Below are 14,537 nucleotides of genomic sequence, written 5' to 3' on the forward strand. Positions count from 1 at the left end.
TCTTCCCCAGCCCACGACCCCCACTTTGGGAGGCAAAGGTGGAAGTGTCCACGAAGCCTGCGGAAGAGGGCCTTCTGGGTGTGCGGGGCTGACTCGGACCTCAGCCTCTCGTCCTTTTAAACAAGGTCCCATTTCCAAGGGCCACAATCAACCCGCCAGGGCCCCGGAGCGGTCACGTCATCCCCACCGGGGAGGCCGAGAAGACACGGCAGCCAGCCACGGTCTGGAACAAGGGGTCAGCGGCACCTGCTGGCCATCCAGCTCAGGTGCAGAAAACCCCAGCACTCCGCGTGTCCTGAGAGCAGGCGACGTCCCCATCGGCAGGACCCAAGCTGGCAAAGGGACGAGGGAGCTCAGTGGAGCCGTGCGTGCGACGGCACATTGCCCGGGTGTGCCAAACCCTGCCCGGGACTGTTGTTTTTTCCAGGAGGGCCTAGTTTTATTTGTTTTCATTTTTAGTATTAAACCAATGTTTTCAATGGAAATAGCTCCCAGATTAAATTTTCTTCCATAAGAGGAAATACGAGGGGATAGAGAAATTTAAATGAGTCTCCCAAACCCAGAAATCAAACTCATTTGCCCCCCAGAACCCTTGAGCACAGTCCGCGAGCCGAGCCGGGGCGAGTAGGCGCGTGACTTGGGGGTACGGGTATGTGAGTCGGGGGGCGGGGATGGAGCTGTGGCAAGAACTGACCGGGGCTGACCGTCTTTAATCCTCATGATACAAAGAGCATCCCTAACGTGCAGGTCAGAATTCAAGCCCGGAGCACGGGGAGATGGGCCCCAGAGCTGTCAGGTTCTTAAGTGGAGAAGCCGGGGTCCTATCTCAAGCCTTCCCCCGCACCCCCGGGCTGCTCACTCTGCCCGTGGGGCCTTCCAGCAGAAACGGTACAGATCGGATCCGCCCTGACACTCAGGGCGGGGGGCGGGGGGGTGGGGACAGGGCAGGAGCTCACAGGAGGAGTGGGTGCAGAGCTAACAGGGGCATCCTGGGTAGGTCTGGCCGTGGGAGGCTGACAGCGGTTCCCAGAGACAATTCCAAGCCCTAATCCCCAGAACCTACAATGTGACCTTATTTGGGAAAAGGGTCTGTGCAGATGTGCTTAAGCTAAGGGCCCTGAGATAAGGAGATCATCTTGGTCTGGCCAGCTGGGCCCTAAATGCCACAGCAAGTGTCCTTGGAAGAGGAAGACAGAGGGGATTAAAGACAGGCAAACAGAAGGCAGAGACTGCAGTAACTGCCACGAGTCAGAGAACATCTGGGGCCACCAGAAGCCGGGAGAGACAAGGAAGGCCCCTCCCCTGCCGCCTCGGCCAGGAGCGCCGCCCTTCGGACACCTCGATCTCGGGTTTTGGCCTCCGAGACGGGGAGAAATTGAATCTGTGTGTCTCGAGGCACCCGGCGTATTTGTTATGACAGCGAGGACACTAACACACCTGAGGCCTCCAGGCCAGGCGGACAGGCCCAGAGCATGGGGCACCTGGAGAGGGTCTGGGGAGGGGGACGTACCAGGTGGCAGGTGTGGCTTGTGCCCAGGCCCCTTAGCTGACATGGCCCAGTGACGCCCGGGGCATCTTTCCCCTCACTTGGCCAGTGGGGTGGGTGCAGGAGAGGGCACTGGGCCCGAGCTCCCCTAAATGGGCTGGGGATAAGCACCAGCCTGCGGGGAGAAGAGGGCGGGCTCGGAGAGGCAGGGGTGGCCCTACATCCCTGACAAGCGTCTTCATAAGAGACGCGTGGAGGAGAGACACTAGGAGAAAGGGGGAGGCAGAGGCTGAGGGCTCGGCCACAGCCCAGGGATACGGGGGCCCACCCCCCCCCCACGGGCCCGGCACCGTGAGCTCCACACTCAGAGGTGGCACCTCCATCTTGCCAACCTGCCCGAGCCCAGAAAACGCTGGCTCCGCAGCCCGAGCTGTGGCCACGACCGTCCACCGGGCATTCACGTCCCACCTCTCGGCTACGGAGAAGTCCAGACTCTGTGCCAAGGAAAATGAGACAGAATGTGTGAGACGCTAATGAGACCCTGGGCCTGGCATCTCCAGCGGCTCCCCCCGGGGGGCACCAGGGCACCCCGCCAAAGCCCCTACCCGCTTAGGAATTTCCCCCTTTGAAGCCCGAGGGCTGGGAGCCGGGATCCAGCTCCTTGCAGAAGAATAAAAGCAACCAGCCGAGGGCAAATGCTGGCGTCGGTTCGGGCCCCTTTACTTTTGTCAACAAGGAGATTTGTCTTAATGGGAACCAGCAGAACCCCGGTTGCAGACTTTCCCCTCCTGACATCTCAACTGCAGCCCGCCCCCCCCCCCGCCCCTGGCACTCCACGCAGGGCAGCTGTGGATTTTGTGCAGGGGGTGGGGGGGGGAGGGAGGGAGGGGGGAGAGGAGAGGAGAGGGTAAGTCGGGGGGCAGCCTTGGGTCTCCGTCCCCGCCCCGGCCATTCCGCCGCGGGCACCCACGGCCGCCACCCCTCCACCGTGCCGTCTCACTGCACTGACCCCACGCACCCCCGCTGACCCCCTTCCCTGACTGGGGAGCGAGACGCACGGGAACACGAGTGATCGCACACCTTGGCCAAGATACTTGACTTTCCTGTGTCTCGTCTGTAGAACAGGGACACTCCTGGGACCGACCGTCACGGGGATCTGGCGGGATAACAAACCCCCTCGTGGTCTGGCACACAGAAGGCCCTCGGCCCACGTTTGCTAATATCGATCGGTCTTCGGCTGGCACGGGGGGAGCCAAACAGGGCGTACGAGCCTCAGGCACCCAGGGGGCTGGGCACTGGGCATGATTTCGGAGCTGGTAGGAGCCCCCCATTGTCACCAGTCGGCCCCTCTCTGTTACCTCTGCAGACTCTGGAAGATCCAATGTGGACCCTGTTCATCTCGAGGTCTGCTCACTGGCCAGATGCTACGAGGGGTTCAGCGCTGGGCCGGTGCTGGCGTGTCCAGACTCACAACAGCTGGCTTCTTGAAATGGGCTTCTTAAAACTGGCCACGGTGGGAGCATTTACACCACGGAAATTGGCAGACGCTGTGAATCTGGGCCTTTCTCCGTAAAGAGTCAGTCATTAAACACTTAGCCGTGCCCCTAAGCAGGTACCTGACCTTGGCCTACTTCCTGGAGGCCCAGAAGCGGGCCGCAATCTTTCCCCAGAAGGTTTCAGTGAGATAGCCAGCCCTCGTGGGGGGATGGGAGCCAGAATCTTCCCCTTATCCATTTTAAAAGCCCAGATTTCCTGTGGGGCGGCCATCTGCTTTCCTAAGAAGCTGTCTTTTCTAAACAGCTGTCTTCAGATATTTGAAGGACGGTCCCGTGGAAAAGGAGCTATTCCAGATGTGCTAGAGGAGGAGGTGGATGTTTGGGGAAAACCCCTTTCCTTGCATTTCGCGTGCGTCTGAGAGCCGCGGGGACCCTTCCCCGGGGTTTTCTTGTCTGAGAGCCTCTCAAAACTCAGCTCATGCTCAGCGATACTTTCGCTGGGTGTGAATCCCTCCTACGTGCCCAGCCCCTCCTGCGTGGTCACCTTCGGGAATTCAGGGCGTGTCGACCAACAGGCCCTTATCGGCATCAAACTGTAGAACTTCAAAGCCGGGCTAAGTGTCAATGACATCACCTCAGGCCCTCAGCAAACACCCAGAGTCGCGGGTCCCTTGTCACAGTGCTTGACTGAGGCACCAGGGACAGTGAGGCTCACTGTCACCTCTCCCTGTGGGGTCTGGGGCTGTGTTCGCAAACGATTGGCTTTTATTCAGACCAGCAACTGGGCATCCTAGATACAAAGCATGCTGTTTTGTTTTGTTCACTTTTGTTTAAGTTTATTTATTTATTTGGGGGGGGCGTGCAGAGAGAGAGAGGGAGAGGGAAAGAGAGAATCCCAAGCAGGCTCCACGTCGTCAGCACAGAGCCCGACACAGGGCTTGATCCCACGAACGGAGATCGTGACCCGAGCCACAGTCAGGAGTCGGACTCAACCCACTGAGCTACCCAGGCGCCCCTGTTTTGTTTACTTTATAAACACATTAAAACAACAGCAGATTTGCAATTGGGTTGACGGTCTTTTGAGGGGGCAGGGGCTGCACCTGTCCGAAGCTCAATCTTAAGTCAACGTCACCGGAAGAAGTGACAGGGTCATCCAGCGGCTGTAAATCTCCCCTTCTGGTTGCGTGTTCTTTTACAGCTGACACAACGCTCCCGACCGCGTCATGATTTTGTACTCCGAGGACACTCACCGGAGTGACGACAGCATGGAAACCGCGGATCAGCACCGTGTGGGGCCAAGCACTGCGAGCCCCGGGCTCCAGGCTGCTGGTTCGGTCTTTGTTCTCACGGCGAACGGCTGCTTCCAAGATACAAAGGTGACTGCACGGTGCAAGTAACCGATGCCGGGAATTGCGCGTCTGCCCTCCGCCCGGCACTGCGTAAGTGCTTGAGACGCGAAACCCGGTTGTGTTCTTGCAAGGAGCCTGGAACGTGGACGCTGTCACCTCCGCTTCACGGCGGGGCACAAGTGTCCCGGCTGGGGGCGCCTGGGTGGCTCAGTCGGTCAAGCGTCCGACTTCGGCTCAGGTCATGACCTCACGGTTTATGGGTTCGAGCCCCGCATCGGGCTCTGCGCTGACAGCTCAGAGCCCGGAGCCTGTTTCGGATTCCGTGTCTCCCTCTCTCTGCCTCTCCTCCACTCTGCCTCTCTCTCTCTCTCTCTCTCTCTCTCTCTCAAAATAAATAAATAAACATTGAAAAAAATTTTCAAAAAAAAGAAAGAAAGAAAAATGATGTGTCCCAGCTGGGATTTGGACCAGCCTTCCCAGCTCCACGGCTGGCTCTCGGTCTCCATCACTCACCCCCCGTGACGCTGTCCCAGCTTAGGGCACTCGAGCTGGTTGTCTCTGCACCTTTATACCTGAGCCGGGGTCAGGGAAGCCATGCTGCTCGCTCAGAAGGGACGTGCGGCTTTACGTAAGTTCCAGCACACACGGAGTTGGGGATCCGAGTGGCCGCCTGTCGGGTCTCTTCGAGACAAACTAGCTTTGGGGGCAGGAGGGCCTGTGGGGTCAGCTCATTGCCTAATTCAAATGGCTGACCTACTTTCCCTCCTCCTCTTTGGGATGAGACCGACTGCTCCAGCAAGACTCTGCACCCGTCTGCTGTCCCCTCCGGGCTGCGTGAGTCAATGGGCAGGAAAGTCTCTGTCACTCTGGGCACTGAGCAGCTGTGCCGGCATGGGTGGGGGGGGGGGGCGTCTGTAGGCGCTGAGACGGCTCCTGGGCCCCTGCAGGGACAGACTGTTCCCGGTGGCCTGAGTGTGGGGATGTCAACGGGCACATTCCACTGCACGGGGCCAGAGGGTGACGAAGGGACATGGATGGGGTCCTGCAGAGCCGCCGGCAGGTGGCCCCTGAACTGGCAGAGTCTGATTCAGGTGCAAACAGGAGTAAGCTTGGGTGGTGCCAGCCTTCCTGAGACCACGGAGTGGCTGCTATAGCCACTTCGGAAATACCATGGAGGCTTCTGGAAAGGTGACAGTTCCTTTGTGCATAGACGCTACGAGAGGCAGACCGGATGGCCGGCTGATACTTCGATCCCATTCCCTTGTATGGGGTCTGGGGACTTTTTTTTTTTTTTTTTTTCCAGCTCTGAAGAAAGAATCTCTGAGACGCTCTAAATGCCCAAACATGAAATAGCTAACTATATCCCCCCCCCCCCCCCATCGTAGTGGGAATCTTTAAATGGTTTGAGAGACAGGCAAACGAAATCCCGGGTGTAAATCCCGACCAGACTCATGACCTTGACGATTTGCTATCAACTTAAAATTCATCACAACTACGCAAAAATTAAGATTCCGTCCCTCACCTGCACTCGCCACACGGCAAGCACCCAGTGACCGCGGGCGGCTGGTGGCCACCAGCGGCACAGCACGGACGGAACGGGTTTCCACCAGTGGATGGGGTTCTGCACACCCAGAAAACCTCAACGGGCCCGCGGTCAGCCCACGGGCAGCCAGGACATGGGTTTAAAATGCAGAGCCCCAGGTTTCACCCCTGGCCATCCTGTTCCGTGGAGCCCGGTTGCTAAAGCCCAGGATGTGTACGTCTAAGAAGCTGTGGGCTGAACCTGACGAGTAACAGATTGAGCTAACAGACACTCGGCACAGAAGGAGCAACTGAGGCCCGTGAGCTTGCCACACCCCACAGCGACGAAGGAGGCCCCGTTCACGGGGCTTTGGCTCCAAGGTCCCTCTCACGTATGTTCACGGACCGGGCAGGCCCGTTGGCCCCAAAGGCTCCTCCCATTTTCCGTCTGTGCCTCCGAGGCCTCCACGTGCGCTGGGCGAGAGAGACTCAGCCCGACTCCCTGGCCCCCAGACTCAAGTCGTGAGCCCCGTGGCACACAGCTTCGTACAAGTAGTCATTTCCACGTTAAAACCGGTGGCTCAGAAACACAGTAACTGCCATAAAGCTCAGCATGAGCCCTGTCCGCTGAAAAATATCCTCAACCCTCCAGAATGTTTTAATGGAAATAACTTTCAAACAGAGGGAACTGGCAAGGCAGCCAAAACCCAGTTTCTTGAAAATGAATCATGTAGTTTGGCTTGAGCGAGGCCCCTGGTCTCTGCACAACTGATGCTTCTTTCTGTCCATTCAGAGTTTGTCAAGTCGGCTCTGGATTCGTTTGAGTTCTGGAAAATTCATCAGCGTGACCCAGAGGAGGGCTCCGAGCGTCCGCAGCTGGCCCTGCCCGCCCAGCGCGGCCCTGCCCTCCCTCCCGCAGCTGCTGTCCACGGCCAAGGAACCTTGCTCAGTTACTAGAGCTCGCGGTGGTCCGGGTCCACAGCCAGCCTCCTTCACACGACCTCATGCCCATTATGCTGTCAGATCGCTCCGGGCTCCCATTCAGCCATCAGAGGGCTGTGGAACATCGGCCTGGGCTGGCTCCAGGGCCGGGCAGTGACACAGAGCGCGGGGCCTGCCTCTGAGGCGCTCGGTCTGCGGCTCACTGCACTGCACCCCAAGAGGCTCCATCTGAGAGGCTGGAAAAAAAAGTGGTGAGTGTCCACAGAAGGCTGAGACCAATTCTGGAAGGAGAAAGAGGGAAGAGGGGGAGGGCAGGAGGAAGAGAAGGAAGGAGGGAGGGAAGAGGGAAGAAGGGAATGAGGGAAGGGGAGGGAGGGGGAGGGAAAAGGGAGGGGGAGGGGGAAGGAGGGAGGAGAAGGCAAGGGAAGGGGGGGAGGGAGGAAGGGGGAGGAGAGCAGGGGGAGGAAGGGAAGGGGCGGGGGGGGGGGGGGGGGGAGGAGGCTTTCCCAGGAAGAATCGCAGAATGAGCGACTGGAAAGGAAACCCTGAAGGACGAATGGGCGCTCCGACGGCAGAGCCGTCCAGGGCGCCGTGAGGGCCTCAGCGTTGGGAGGACGGAGGGGCTGGGGCCGTAGGAAACAATGGCGGGCGTGGGGCCATTAACCACAAAAGGCCTTGTCTCGATGGTGTGATTTTTGTCCCCCATCTGGCATTAAAACGAACCAAAAGCACGAGCCAGCTTTCTTCCTCAGCCTGCTCCTCAGGGTCCAGCACAGGGCCCGGCGCTCAGGAACCGGAGAGGGACCTCAAAAGGCTCGGGTCCACCGGGCCGAAGCAGACCACCCGTGAGTGCAGCCCGCCAGCCTCCAGCCTGCGTGCCCCTGGCCCGGCGGGGCCCCCAGCGGGACCGGCCACCCACCCCACCCTCGATTTTCCTGCCCCGTCCAGCGGATGCAGGTCTGGCACGACGACCCGCGCACAGACCGGAATCACGTTTCTTTACAGCACGTTCTCAGCCTCATGCTCTTGACATCTGGGGCCAGATGATGGTCCGTCGTGGGCCGTCCTGCGCATCGCGGCTGTTGAGCCGCCCTGGCTCCACCCACTAGATGCCAGCCTCCCCCACTGGCGGCAAAACACAGCATATCCAGACACTGTCACGTGTCCCCTGGGGGCCAAACTGCCTTCGGTTGAGAGCCACTGATGTCCCTGGATTGGGGACAAGTGCTCGGCTGGCTTTCCTGGCAGGTCACGTCCCTCCTCACGCCGTGCACACGGATGCGTGGTCACGTACCCAGGACTTCTTCCGGGGAGCATGACCGTTACTCCCGGTAGATGCTCACGGGCCCACGGGCCCTAAAAGTTCACTCCCAGGATCTAGAAGCATCAGGAACTTTTTCTGTTAAGGGTTGTGACACAGTAAATATTCTTGGCATCGCGGGCTGCGGGGTCTCTGGTGCAGCTACTCAGCTCTGTGGTTAGAGGGCGGGAACAGCCACAGATAATAATTAGTGATGCGTGTGGCTGTGTTCCACGGAAACTTTACACACAGACCTTGAAATGTGAATCTCATGTCATTTTTACGTGTCATAAAACAGCCGGACTCCTTCTTCTCCTTTTCACCAACCAGCTAAAAATGGAAAACCACCCTCAGCCCGTGGGCCATACACAGGCAGCCGGTGGATCTGGCCCGCGGGCCGCAGTTCGCTGACCCCAAGCACATCCTGTGGCAGCCCCGCCTGTGGGCTTGTCCAGTCACGGAGCCAGACTGGCATGTCTGAGACGACTGTCCCAAAGCCCCGATCCTGCGACCGTGGCTTGTCCTTGGATCTTCTGCCCTGGTCGTGGGAGGGGGCCAGCCCCGTCAGCTACTGTCCCAGGGTGAACCTGAAGCTGGAGACAGAGTTCTCTTCCCGGGAGAGGGAGGGGGTGTCTGGGGGTGAGCCGAAAGGGATTGACATTGACAGGAAAAGGGCTAGAGTAATCAGTGGCCTGGGTTAATCCCACTTGGTGAGAAAAGTCATCAAAAACGTGCAGGCGGCCGGGGGGCTCCTCGGCACATCTGGCTGGGTGGGGGGGGGGGGTGCGGGGGGTGGAGGGTAACTTCAGCCTGGAGGCAAGGGCCCCCGCCAGGCCTGGTTCAACCGCTGTGCTGTCCTGCCCTAAAGCACCACGCTGATCCCGCGACACCCTCACCCCGAAAGGGTTCTCCCCTCTGGGGACAGGCCGCCCTATTTATAGCTCTGCCTGGGCCTTCTCAAGATGGCAATTTCACGCCCATCCATAAATCTCCCCTTCCAAACCGGTACTTGTAGGTCAGCAGAGAGGGTGCCGGGAGCCACAAGGACTACACTCCCCTTGTCGGGCTGCCAAAGTGGGGATGCAATTAGGATTCCGGGCAGGCAGCGGCCCAGGGCTTCTTCCGAGGGCAGGACACGTCGACAGCAGGCGAGGGTGGAGCCCCAGAGGTTGCGCGGGCCAGCAGCCTCCAAGACGAGGCCCGGGCAGCCCGAGCCAAAAGCCAGGACATTCAGGGACCTGGGATGCCCTGGCCAAGCCCCACCGCGCGTGCGCCGCCGGGCAGGGCGCAGGTTCTGCCCCCAGCATGCCTCACAGATGTACGCAAGGCACACAGCTCACCCGAGAACGCGTCTGCTGATCACCCACGCGGTCCCGGTGGCTGCTCCGGATTCTGCACAGATAGGACACGACACGAGGCCTCTTGCAAAGGACGCCCCGTCAGTAAAAAGAACCGAGTGTGTTCCCAAAACACCATCAACCAGGACGCACGCCACACCGGAGAAGCCTGGGGGCGACGGGAACACGGGTGAGGGGCTGGGACCGTCCCGGCAACCAGCGAGGGACCTTGGCACGCCAGTCAGCTGCTCTGGGCCGGCTTCCTCCAGGCCTTAAAAGGAGCGATCGGCCCGTAGGTGGTCTGGGGTCCCGACAGCAATGCCAGCCAACTGCCCCCACGCCAAAGCCCTTCTCAAGTCCGACCCTCCACGTCAGAGAGGACTGTCCACAGGAAGCCGGTGGGCTTTGGTTCCAAAGCAATCTTGTTTTTTAATGCTGACTTATTTTGGGGCAGAGAGCACGAGCAGGGGAGGGGCAGACAGGGAGGGAGGGAGAGACTCTCAAGCAGGTTCCGAGCTGTCAGCACCGAGCCCCACGCGAGGCTCCGTCTCACAAATCGAGATCGTGACCTGAGCGGAGATCGAGAGTCGGACGCGTAACCGACTGAGCCCCCCAGGCTTCTTGTAATCTGGCACGTGTCGGGGACCGTTCCTGACGAGGGGGGCGCCCCACGTGGACAGCCAGGCTCTCCAGAGGCCACGCTTCTCCGCCCCACACCAGAGGCGCATGCACGAGGCTGCCTGGCACGCCCCGGTGAACCGCATCCTGGGGAGGAGAGCCTAGATGTTTCCGTGTCCTGTCTGGGCCCCGAGGACGCTGTCCCCGTGTCCCCGTGTGTCCGTCCGGCCTTTGTGCTTATAGGACGACCTCTCCCATCCTGACCCAGCTCGGTCTCCGAGGCCGCCGGCGGGCCCCTGAAGCTTCCAGGGACTGCCACCCAGTCCACGGGTTCCAAGGCTGCACGCCGCGCGGCCCCCACCCGCCAGGACGTCACAAGGGTCTGCCGTGGTGGAGGAGGCAAGAAGCACCAGTGGGCGCCTGGCGGGGTCTGGGTGATCCCCGGCCCCACCACTGACAGCAGGCCGATGGCGAGGTCCCACCAACACCTCCTCGGGTTGCAGGGCAAAGACCAGCACTGCCCGGGGTGGGGGGCGCTAAACAGTGACCCACGGCAAGGCCGAACACCCCCCTCATCACTGCAGGGGCGCAGGTGGGGCCGGGCCCAGAGCAGAAGGGCCGCCCGCATGCCATGCGCCCCGCCAGGACCCCGACCTCCGCTGCCACACATCCTTCACGGGGTTCTTTCTCCCGCCCTTCTTTTGGAAGCTGGACCATCCTTCCAGGACCCAGAGCCGTCCCCAAAGCCTGTGTGCCCCTCTTCCCTCTGGAAAGGAGCCAAGGCCAGGCGGGTGTCTGGAGCTGCCCGGATCGGCCCACGCTGCCCTCTGAGCAAGGTGCATGGGGAGCTCCCTGCACGGGAGCCACATGGCCTCCACGTCTACCCTGGTCCCCAGGCGGTCGAGGCACGCGAGGCAGGCGAGGCACGTCCCAGAGTTCCGAGGAAGGGAAGTGAACGGGCCTCAGGACAAACAAATGTCGGTGAACTTGAGGAAATGGAAAACATCGAATCCCTTCTCTGGCAGGGGAAGCAAGAGAAGGACCGAGCAGAGCCAAGGAGGGTTCCGGCCGGCCCGGCGGCTCCGAGCAGCTGGTCTAAGCATCAGGGGCGGGAGCCAGCGCATGTGCAGGCCTGCAGGACGCGCGTGAACGCCTGGTCCTAGGTTGGAAAGCGGAGTGCTGCAGGGGTGAAGGAGAGAGGGCTCGCGCAGGCGGCCCAGCAGCTCGGCCCCTCCCAGGCCCCCCGTGGGGCATCGCCTGTGGCCACAGGGGCAGGGGAAGGAGGGTCTGCTCCCTTCTGTGTCTCCTGAGCTGCAACGTCTCGGGCACAGGAGACGACCGGCAGGCCCCGGACGGGCGCTGGAACTCGGGAGGCAGTGAAGCCGGCGGAAGGAAGGGGCTGCAGGTTGATTCGGCAGCCGGGGCTTCTCCAAGGCCCGGGCTCCCTCCCCATCTCCGTGCTCGGCCCCAGGCACCCCCCGCAGCCCACCTTACACACCGGTGTCTGGAGGCAAAAGAAGTCTAGATCTTTCTGGGGGCTGTTTTAAGAGCTGAGGCTCTTTCCCAGGATTCCCCTCTTGGCCCCTCGCGCCCTGGTTACAGGGAACAGGAGCAGAATCCCCGTGACTGGCTGGGGCGGGGGCAGGGCCACGTACGGGGTGACGGTCAGGCACCTCCCAAGACCTGCCTGCTTGGGGGCCAGCTCTCTGGGCCATGCCCACGTGGCCTTGTCACGCCTCACGTTTAAGCTGTGTGCCTCCTACCTGCCAGCTCGGGCTTCCCTGTCCAGGCAGAAGCGTGGGATGCCACGGATGTCTCTCAAGGCCAAGTGCGGGCAGCCTGGAGCTCTGCCTGCAGGTGCTGATACCCTGCGGTGACCCTTGGACCCAGGGGAGCAGAGCCGGTGGACAGATCCTCCCCTCTCTCCCCTGGAGTGAGCAGGCGTGAGGCTCCCCAAAGCCCGCCCCTCCCGTCTGCTCCACGGGGCTGCAGCCCCAAATCGAGCTGGCACACGCGGGCACTTGCCTCTGGTGAGGACAGCCGCCTTCCCTGAGCACAGCACTGGCGCGAGCCCCCCCGCAAGCCAGTCAACAAGAAAGAGACGCGCGGGAGTAACTAACGGTACCTGCCAACGACGTGTAGCCCAATTAATGGGAAACCCGAGGAACGGGGAGAGATGGGGGGAGGGGGGCTTGTCTGAGTAACGCCTTCACCAAAACAAAAGCTCTGGGCCCAGACAGCTTTATGAGAGATCTCTCAAACACTCTGGGTTCTTCGTGGAATTCTATCGTACGCGATCTCTTTGTTCCCAGGCTGCGGCCATGGCTCCAAGCCACAGGGGAGCAAGGCCTTTCAATTCACTTCGTGGAACTGCATCGTCCTCCCGCTGAAATCAAACAAATGCGAAGTTGAACCAAGGGAAACTGAGGCACTGCTAGCCTGAGTCCGGAGCAGACTCCAAATCTGGAGGGCACGCGAAAGAACTCGTGGCTTTAACGTCTGCAGAACCCCGACTCACAACAAACGGCTTCACTTATGGGTTTAGGAGGGAAAATCCCCCCCCAAAAAGCGTAAGGAGATCCAACAAGCAGCATGCTGGATGACTCATACACCGGGACCAGGTAGGGATGTCAGGAGGTTGTTCCTAACTTTGTAAATGTAAAAACAGGTCTTCCAGGGGCGCCTGGGTGGCTCAGTCAGGTGAGCACCTGACTCCTGATTTTGGCTCCGGTCATGATCCCCGGGTCATAGGGTCGAGCCCTGCATCGGGCTTCTCACTGAGCATGGAGCCTGCTTAAGATTCTCTCTCTCTCCCTCTCCCCTCTACCTCTCTCCCTGGCTCGGCCTCTCTCTCTCTCTCTCAAAACAAAATAAAATAAATACATAAATACAGGTTTTCATTACACATTGGATCGATGAGAAATTACACTTGTTAAGAAATTAGCACCTATAACAAAAAAGTACAGCAAAGACCTGCACCCCAACCCCCAGGGGAAGATACAGGACGTCGCCCCGTGTGCCCTCCCCAGGCCCCTCCCCTGTCCCTCGGAGGGAACTCGCTCCCGAGTCTTATCCTACCATTCCCACGGCCCTGCGCAGCTTTACGTCACGTTCTTACATGCCGACACGCTCTTGAAATTGATGAGTGGCATCTTGCCGTGTGTTTCCCTTCCTCCCGCACTTTTGACCACAATTCACCTATTTCTTTCATTCCTGGGATTCACAGGCAGAAATTTCGTCGCAGGCAGCTTCGGGCCGTTCACCCTCACTCTCGTAGGACGCTCCTTCACGTGAACGTAATACGGTTTCTGTGCCCGTGCCGCTGTGGACGGACGTCTGGACGATTTCTTACAATGCACCTCTGTGAACGGTTCTTCTGTGAGGGCTCAGGGTGTGCGTCCTGAAGCCCCGTCCTCTGGGGGATTTTCTGGGTCACCGGGCACGTACCCACTCAATGTGACATCGTCACCTTCCCCATCCTGAAGTGACCCATTTACTGTCCTCTACGATCTTCTAAGACTTGTCCGATTTTACCTTTCCACTAAGAGCTGAAATAAACCCGTAATTAATTTTTCTGAACAGTGTGAGGTGGTTTTGTCTGGTTTGTGCCCTTTATCTACTTCGGTCTGGGCGACCGACCACCCTTGAATAACTCACTTAAAAGTCTGTTCTCTCCTCTCGATCCGCAGTGCCGCGTTCTCCACAAATCAAGCCTCCAAATCCTGACAAGTCTGTTTGTGACAACTCCATTGGGTTCCATGGGTCATTTTGTTTCTTTTTGCAACGTTGTAAGACTTAATTCCTTTAGTTTCATAATAATTCTTGACGTTGGAGAGTCACATCCTCCCAAAATGTTGTTCTTCCTCAGGAGCATTTTTCTTACTTATGATCCCTTGATCTTGGATATAAATATTCAGATATGAATCTTTCCAAACCACACACACACACACACATACATGCATGTACACGCACATACGGGCACACACATGCCTGGGAGCCTTTTGGAATTGCACTGCTAATAGATAAATTCGGGAAGAGCTAACATGATACTCTGTCATTCCCAAACATCTTCTCTGTCCATTGATTTAGATTTTCTCCAGTCTTTTAATATAATTTATCATTTTCTCTGCAAAAGTACTGCATATGCTTTATTGGATTCATTTCTGAGTATTTCATATTTCAAGTGTTATTAATGGTAAGTTTTAACCGTTTTTTTTAAAGTATAATTAAATGGGGTAAAATGCAGTAATCTTTAATGTACATCTCAATGAATTTTTCATGATGGCACCCACATGACCTCTATCCAGGTCAAATACCCAACATTTCCATCGCTCCAGAAGGCTCCCCCTGCCTTTCCAATTAACACACGTGTCCAGAGGTCACTGCTGTCATCAGGTCGAAGATTACTCTTCCTTTTTCTTGAATTTCAAATAAATGGAATCATATGGTACGTGTGCTCTTTTTTCTTTTAATGTTTATTCTTTTTTT

The 14,537-nt window shown here is 58.6% G+C and overlaps 1 long non-coding RNA gene across 1 annotated transcript; it reads left to right on the top strand.

Annotated features, from left to right (window-relative positions):
• Positions 1-6,906: 6,906 nt before the first annotated feature.
• Positions 6,907-13,633, top strand: LOC102901013. The gene is made up of 3 exons (XR_441768.5): positions 6,907-7,045; positions 12,362-12,670; positions 13,276-13,633. It is a non-coding gene; the product is annotated as an uncharacterized LOC102901013 (long non-coding RNA).
• The last annotated feature ends 904 nt before the right edge of the window (positions 13,634-14,537 follow it).

The sequence above is a fragment of the Felis catus genome, chromosome D4, assembly GCF_018350175.1.
Source record: "Felis catus isolate Fca126 chromosome D4, F.catus_Fca126_mat1.0, whole genome shotgun sequence".
Taxonomy (NCBI): domain Eukaryota; kingdom Metazoa; phylum Chordata; class Mammalia; order Carnivora; family Felidae; genus Felis; species Felis catus.